At 58.9% G+C, this 7,921-nt stretch overlaps 1 protein-coding gene across 2 annotated transcripts in view; it reads right to left on the reverse strand.

The window, feature by feature from the left end:
- Window positions 1-4,764, reverse strand: part of ZC3H3 (zinc finger CCCH-type containing 3) — a 115,250-nt gene extending 110,486 nt beyond the window's left edge. The window contains exon 1 of one of the 2 annotated variants that reach the window (XM_063816627.1): window positions 4,624-4,764. The gene's annotated coding sequence lies outside the window, so the exon portion shown is untranslated. Of the gene's footprint in view, window positions 1-2,952; window positions 3,161-4,623 lie in introns of those variants that run through there. The other variant, XM_063816628.1, reaches the window with a different exon arrangement.
- Window positions 4,765-7,921: the final 3,157 nt, after the last annotated feature.

Genomic DNA, 7,921 nt, shown 5'->3' on the forward strand with positions numbered 1-7,921 from the left:
TCAAGCCATTCTCCTGCCTCAGCCTCCCAAGTAGCTGGGACTACAGGCGCCCGCCACCACACCCGGCTAATTTTTGTATTTTTAGTAGAGACGGGGTTTCACCGTGTTAGCGAGGATGGTCTCGATCCCCTGACCTCGTGACCCGCCCACCTCAGCCTCCCAAAGTGCTGGGATTACAGGCATGAGCCACCGCGCCCGGCCCAACGCCTGGCTAATTTTTGTAGTTTTAGTAGAGATGGTTTCACCATGTTGGCCAGGCTGGTGTCGAACTCGTGACCTCAGGTGATTCACCTGCCTCAATCTCCCAAAGTGCTGGTAGTACAGGCATGAGCCACCGTGCCCGGCCATAAGCCACCAATTCTGTGGTGATTTTCATAGCAGCTCGAGCTGAGTGAGACTCCAGTTTCCTACCACTGACCCTCCTGCCAACAGTTATCTGCCCAACATGTTGGCCGACTGACTGTCTCTTGCCCGCCAGTGAACCCAGATGGCACCACAGGGACCAGAGTTGAGCCATCTTAGGCGAACACAGCCTAAATTACCAACTCCCATAACTATCAGCAAATCAGTGGATGTGGTTTTAAGCCACCACATTTTAGGGTGCTTTGTGACACAGCAAAAACTGATGTATTCTTGGGTAGTAGGGTGGTGGGAGAGGCCCAGCCACTTGCTGAGACAGGGCAAGGTGTGTGAGTTTGTTTTCTGGGGTTGTGAAACTGTAAATGGGATGTGAGCACTGTCAGAGTCAACTTGCTAAAACTGGTCCCCGCAGTTACGCTGAAAGCTCTGGCACGTGTGAAACTGGCAAACGTGAAAACAACCCACCTTGGCGGGAAGCAGAGTCACCTAAACCGCCTGCTGTGCACACCGGTGTTCGGAAGGGCAGCGCACTGCACATCCTGGCCAGGCTGCTTCGTGGCCATCTCTCCCACCGGGGTCTGCAGGTGCTGGCCGCCCACTCTTCCTGGGCGTCTCCTTCCTTCTCGTGGAGCCCCTTCCCATAGCGCTGCCCAGTGTGGGAATGAGTGGGGTGGGATTCCCATCAGACTTCAGTAAACAGATGAACCCCGAGAGTAAGCCATCACTGTTGTCTGTTGCGGTGGACTTCTCCCCTCCTTCCCCACGGGAGATTTTTCTCTGTCCCCATCCCACCTCCCTCTGCTCTCCTCCCCTCCCCAACACCCAGCTTCCAGCTCTTTTCTTATGCAGGGGCTTACTCTGCACCAGAGCCTAAGCAGCCTTCTTCCCTCTGGGTCCGCAAGCTGCCCTGCGCCTGCCCAACACCCCCCCAGGGGTGCCCTGGGCCTCAAAGCACCCCACTTCTCTCCAGCCCAACCTCAGAAGGCTGCCTCAAGCACTAGCCTCTGTTGGGGAAGGGAGGACTAATAAGACGCAGTGTAGCCATGCTAAACGCACTTTTATCAGGGGACATGCGCAGAATGTCAGGCCTTTTGTGGGCTTGTTATGTACCCCATGCCCCCCAATACCACTCCCCGGACCCCACCACCCCTCCACCCCACCCCTAACCCCATCTCATTGCCCTGCAAAAGTCCCTGCCTCTCCCCTCCAGTGACCCAGCCACACCCACCCCGGGGGTGTGGCCCTGGAGCCCTGACCCCTCCAGCCACCTTCCTTGCCAGGTGGGGGTTCTGCATGCAGCCAGGCCCCAGGCCCTCGTGATAGTGGCAGGAGACAGACAAATGCCTACGCAGATAGGAGTGGGTCCCTGGTGGAGCCCCACCTCCAAGCCAAAGACAGCCTGAAAGCCAAGCTACAAGTTAAATCCTCAGACCGGATTGAGAACCTGTCTTCCTGTCTGGCGTGCTTTCCTCTAATTCGTCCCCACCCTTCACCTATTTTACATATACCTACCCTACCGAATTGGCTTTCTACATCATCATGCCCACCTTTCAGTGGTGCCTTTGCTTTAGCCTCTCTTTGAACGCCCACAAACCAATCAGCACGCCCTCCCCTGTTCTGAGCCCATAAAAGCCCAGGACTCAGCCACATTGGGAGAGAAACCGCCCCAGCATCATCCCCTCCCCTGACAGCTATTCCATTGCTCAATAAAATTATTCTCCACCCTCCTCACTCTTTATTGGGGTGTGTTGGGGTTGTTTGGAGACAGAGTCTCACTCTGTCACCCAGGCTGGAGTGCAGTGACACAATTTCGGCTCACTGTAACCACCTCCTGGGTTCAACCAATTCACCTGCCTCAGCCTCCCGAGTAGCTGAGACTACAGGTGCCCACCACCACACCTGGCTAATTTTTGTATTTTTATTTTTTGAGACAGAGTCTCACTCTGTCACCCAGGCTGGAGTGCAGTGGCGTGATCTCAGCTCACTGCAACCTCCACATCCCAGGTTCAAGCGATTCTCTTGCCTCAGCCTCCCAAGTAGCTGGAATTACAGGTGCCCACCACACCTGGCTTTTTTTTTTTTTTTTTTTTTAGTAGAGACAGGGTTTCACCATGTTGGCCAGGCTGGTCTCAGACTTTTGACCTCAAGTGATCCTCCCACCTCAGCCTCCCAGGCCTGAGCCACTGCGCCCAGCCCCTCCTCACTATCTGATTGTCAACATATCCTCATTCTTCTTGGATGCAGTACAAGAGCATGGGACCCATCGAACGTGGTACAGAGAAGACTGTAACACTGTGGTCCTCTGCCCTCCATGACAGAAATGGCGGTGGGCCTGAGCCAGCCCTGAAGTTGAGGGCTGAGGCAGGGCAAGGGCCGGCTGGGTGTCTCCAGCTGGCAAAAGTGATTGAGGAAAGTCCTGCATCACTCAGGTGGGAACAGGTGTCTGGCCAGCCACACCCAGTGCCCCATGATGCCCCTTGTGCCCTCTATTATGGAGGAAGAAAGTGACAGTGGGAGAAAACTGCTCTAGAGGTCCGGTGGGTCCCCCTCATCCCACTCTCCCCACTGTCACGGATGCGCAGTGACACCTACCTCCCACTGCAAGGCCCTCACACCCTCTGGGCTGGGGCCCTTGGGAGAAAGTATATTTTTATTTTTGAGATGGATTCTTGCTCTGTCACCCAGGCTGGAGTGCAGTGTTGTGATCTTGGCTCACTGCAACCTCTGCTTCCCAAGTTCAGGCGATTCTCCTGCCTCAGCCTCCTGAGTAGGCGCATACCACCATGTCCGGCTAATTTTTCTATTTTTAGTAGAGATGGGGTTTCACCACGTTGCTCAGGCTGGTCTCCAACTCCTGACCTCATGTGATCCGCCCACCTTGGACTCCCAAAGTGTTGGGATTACAGGCATGAGCCACAGCACCAAGCCAAGAAAGTGTATTTTGTTGGTCTCCTGTTCCTGAGGTCAGGCATTGCCATCAGGCTCTCCGGGACCATGGTGGGTGAAGGGTGTGAATCTCTCTGTGCCAGGCTTCCATGGGCATTAAACACTGGCCAAAGCGCAGGAGTTCCCCACCTGCATGGAAAACATTCCCCACCCCCAAAGTAATGCCTGGATCCTGGCAGTGACGGCTTCTTCTAGCAAAGTGAAGAGAGGCGGAGGCCCAGAAAGCCAGAAGCCAGGTGGGGCATGCTTCTGTGTCACCCTCCCTCAAGCCCACCCCAAACCTGCCCAGGGAGCGACACTCCTTCCAGAGCTGGGGAGGAAAGGACAGGCCTCAGGGCAGGGACCCCAGAAGGAGACAGGATGGGGGGTGCGTGCCAGGGAAGAGCGCTGGGAGGCAAGGCCTGGGTTCCCTGCAGGCAGCGGCTGGCCCCTAACCCCATCGCCCTCTGCCCCAGGAGCGGGTGTAAGCCGTGGGGTGCCCAGGAGCTGCTGGGGGAGTTTTCCTGAGGCCCCCTGGCCTTAGCAGGGCTCTTCTGCCACCTGCCTCTCCTCACTCTTGGGGCGCCTCTGAACCCGACACCCCCTCCCACAGGGCCCCCATCACCACAATCCGCCCCATGTGGGCTCAGACGCCCAAAGCCCTGGAGGTGGGGGTGGGGGGATAGGGAGGTGGGGTGGGGGGTGGGTTGTGTGTAGAGCAGGGGGCAGGAGGACCAGCAAAAGTGAAGCCGTGAAGAGGCAGGGTGGGGCAGAGTGGGAAAGGCGGGGAGGGGTAGGGGGCAGGGGTAGGGGAGCGGGGGTAGGGGAGGGGAGGGTGGGGGTAGGGGAGGGGAGGGTGGGGGGAGGGGACGGGAGGGTGGGGGGTGGGGAGTGGAGGGTGGGGGGTGGGGAGTGGAGGGTGGGGGGAGGGGAGGGGCAAGGCAGAGAAGCCAGCGAGGAGTGAGGCTGCCAGGACATAGTGGGGACTTCCCCGGCACCCCAGACCCCCTCGGGAGCTGCTGCCAGGCCAGGACAGGGTCTGGCAGGCACCTGAACTCCCGCCCTGCGCGGGGCTGGTTCCCGAGGCCGGGTTGTCCAGGTCGCGGTCTGGCGTGGGTCCTCGTGCCCTTTCCGGCTCCGGGACCACCTCTCTCGCTGGTCCCCTCCTCCGTGCTCTGCGCGCCTCCACCCTAGCGCTTGTCTTGGTTCCTAGGACCAGGGGCCTGGACGCTGCTCAGGGCAGAGGCGCCCCCTCTGAGGGGCTGGCCCCTCAGCCGCACTCCGAGACAGCCGCCCCCGGGACCGCCCTTCCTTGGAGCCCCGCCGCCCGCCGCTCACTCTGCACACGCAGCAGAAGGGACGTGGTGTTCCCCAGGCTCTGGCCCCCCAGGACCTGCGCGGATCTGGCCCAGGGCGCCTCGCCGACTTCCGTAAACTGGGCGGAGGGATGAACCCCGACACAGGGGACGGAGGCGCTCGCCCTCTCGCTGCAGAGTTCTGCCCTCAACACTTCTGGCCCCGCCTGTGAATGGGGGCTGGAGCGATGGGGCGGGGCCGGCCTCCCTCCCTCCTCCCAGGCTGACCTCTGCCCTCCTTCGAGCACTTCCCGTTCGGGGTGATGATTAAAGAACTGAGTGTGGACAGAGCACCTGTCCTCGCCAGCGCCCCGCTGGAAGCTGAGGTTACTTCGTCACCGCCCGTTGACCTGCGGGCACAGTGGGCCACACCTTGCTCAGCCGTCCGGGCCCTCACCTGCCCCTCCTGCCCGCAGACGGCGCCTGCTTGGCCTCAGACCAAGTCCCACAGGGGCTGCCGTGCCTGCCGCCTCCACCCCATTCCCCCACAAGGCAGCGAGGACTTCCCGGAAAATAAGCCTGGGCTCTTCACACCCCTGCTGGAGGCAAGGCCCGCCCTGCACTCTGGAGGCCGCCACCTCTTGCCGGTGTCTGGGAGGGGCCTGACGCACCACAGACCTAGAGGCGGCGAGGCTGTACAGGGCTTTCCAGGAATTTTGCTGCAAAGGAAAGGAGAAAAGCGGGAGGAGGGGAGGAGAGAGGAGGCCCAGATGGGCTCCCCTTCCTGCAGCGGACAGCCACGGGCGTGGCACCGGCTGCGCACCGTGACCTGCACATGAACACACACAGCGACATGTGCACACACAGGAACACAGAGGCCCACTTACATATAAATGCAGATGCGTGCCTGCATCAGCGAGCGGGAGCACATGGGCAAATGCACGTGTACATGCCCTACGTGAACACAAACCCATGGACACAACACGCACGTGCATGCACCCGCGCACAGACGCGCACAAACGCGCACACGTACGTGTATGCACACGCGCACAAACATGCACAAAACACGGACGTGCATGCACACGCGCACAACATGTACACAACACGCACGTGCATACACATACGTACAATACGCACGTGTGTGCTCACGTACACAAATGCACACAACACGCACGTGCATACACGCGCACAACGCGCACACAACACTCAGGTGCATAAACGCGCACAAACGCACAACACCCACGTGCATACACACGCACACAAACGCACCTGCATGCACACGCGCACAACAGCCACACAACACGCACGTGCATACACACGCGCACAAACGCATTAGTCTCTACTTAGGCTCCTGGAGCCTCCTGCTACCATAAGCAAGGATTCTGGGCCCACACCCAGCTAATGGGCTCCAGCTGGACCAGAGCTAGAAGCCCGCCAGGCCGAGTTGGGTACCCCCTGCCCTAGGTGCCCATCACCAGCCAAAGCTCTCAGGCCTGCCTGTGTCCAGCCTGGGGTACACAGCAGTTCTGGGTTTCTGATTACACAAGATAATGTTTCCTTCTGTTGGCATCTGAATTTCCAGTTATTTGTGACTGCAGCATTCCAACGCACACACCACCAGAAATCCCCTTCAGCATACTGGCCTCAGACCTACCAGGGCAGAGACCTTGTCTTGTTTGCTGCTAGAACCCGGGATCGCTGGAAAATCACCTAGCAGCAGGTGCTAATACACATTTGTTGGATGAATGAGTGAGTGTGACAGAGCCTTCAGGGTGAGGCTCAGGCCAGGTCAGCCAGGCAGGGTAGGGGGCTGGTGTGGCCCCAGAGCTCTTGGAGGTAAAGGCCAAGAGGCAGAATGTGGTGGTGAAGGGTGGAGGGTGCAGAGCCCCAGGCTGCCGCAACATCCCTGCCCTGGACACCTCCAGCTGGGCTCAGGGTTGGGCTGCAGGATCTGGGTGAGCAAATGAGCCTGCATCGTCCTTGCCCAACTCTGCCCCAGCCAGGACCTTGACCCCTCGGGAGTGGCTGCTAGGACAGGGCAGGGAGCAGCGACCCCCAACACCTGTGGCCTTGCAGGGATGCTGTGTGCCCGGCTCCTTCCATCTTCACCATGGAGGCTGCAGCACAACAGCTCAGCACGTGCTGGCCCTGTTACCCAGCAGGGACGGGCTGCCACACCCCAGGGCGCTGGCTTCCAGGGGCAGCAGTGTGTGGGCTCCTTGCCTGCCGGGGTCACGGAGGAAGGCCAGCTCTGCCCAGCAGTGTGTCCTGAGATGAAACCTTAGACCCACCTGGTCTGCAAAACAGTACCCAAGCCCGGTGTAGTGGCTCAGCCCTGGAATCCCAGCACTTTGGGAGGCTGAGGCGGGAGGATCACTTGAGCTCAGAAGTTCAAGACCAGCCTGGGCAACATAGTGAGACCTTTCTACTGAAAATTAAATAATTTTAAAAACTTACAGCCGGGTGCGGTGACTCACGCCTGTAATCCCAGCACTTTGGAAGGCCAAGGCGGGTGGATAGCAAGGTCAAGAGATCGAGACCAGCCTGGCCAACATGGTAAAACCCTGTCTCTACTAAAAATACAAAATTAGCTGGGCGTGGTGGCGGGCACCTGTAATCCAAGATACTCGGGAGGGTGAGACAGGAGAATTGCTTGAGCCCGGGAGGCAGAGATTGCAATGAGCTGAGGTTGTGCCATTGCACTCCAGTCTGGGCAAAAAAGAGCAACACTCCGTCTCTCACACACAGACACAAAATTAGCCGGGTGTGGTGGTACATGCCTGTAGTCCCAACTACTCGGGAGGCTGAGGCAGGAGAATCGCTTGAACCTGGGAGGCAGAGGTTGCAGTGAGCTGAGATCACGCCACTGCACTCCAGCCTGGTGACAGAGCAAGACTCAGTCTCAAAACAAAAACGAAAACTTTGCCAGGTGTGGTGCTGAGCACCTGTAGTCCCAGCTACTCAGGAGACTGACAGGAGAGGATCACTTGAGCCCAGGAGGTCGAGGCTGCAATGAGTGGTGATTGTGCCACTGCACTCCAGCCTGGGCGACAGAGAGATCTTGCCTCACACAAAACAAAACAAACAACAAAAAATACACAAAACAGCCAGGAGACAGCACCAGAAGGGACCCACAGGGCACCACTGCGTCCCCACTGTGGTCAGGCCTAGGAGTGGGGCTGAAGCCCAAGTGGCCCCATCCACAACCGCGGAGCGGCTGGGAGGGCCGGGTGTGAGGACTACCGTGTGCAGGGGTGGGCCCATGGCCCTGGGCCCACCATGACTTAGGTCAGTAGGGCACTGAGGGAGCCTGTGCCGAGACTAGGTGTTGCTACTGGGCA

The sequence above is a fragment of the Pan troglodytes genome, chromosome 7, assembly GCF_028858775.2.
Source record: "Pan troglodytes isolate AG18354 chromosome 7, NHGRI_mPanTro3-v2.0_pri, whole genome shotgun sequence".
Taxonomy (NCBI): Eukaryota; Metazoa; Chordata; class Mammalia; order Primates; family Hominidae; genus Pan; species Pan troglodytes.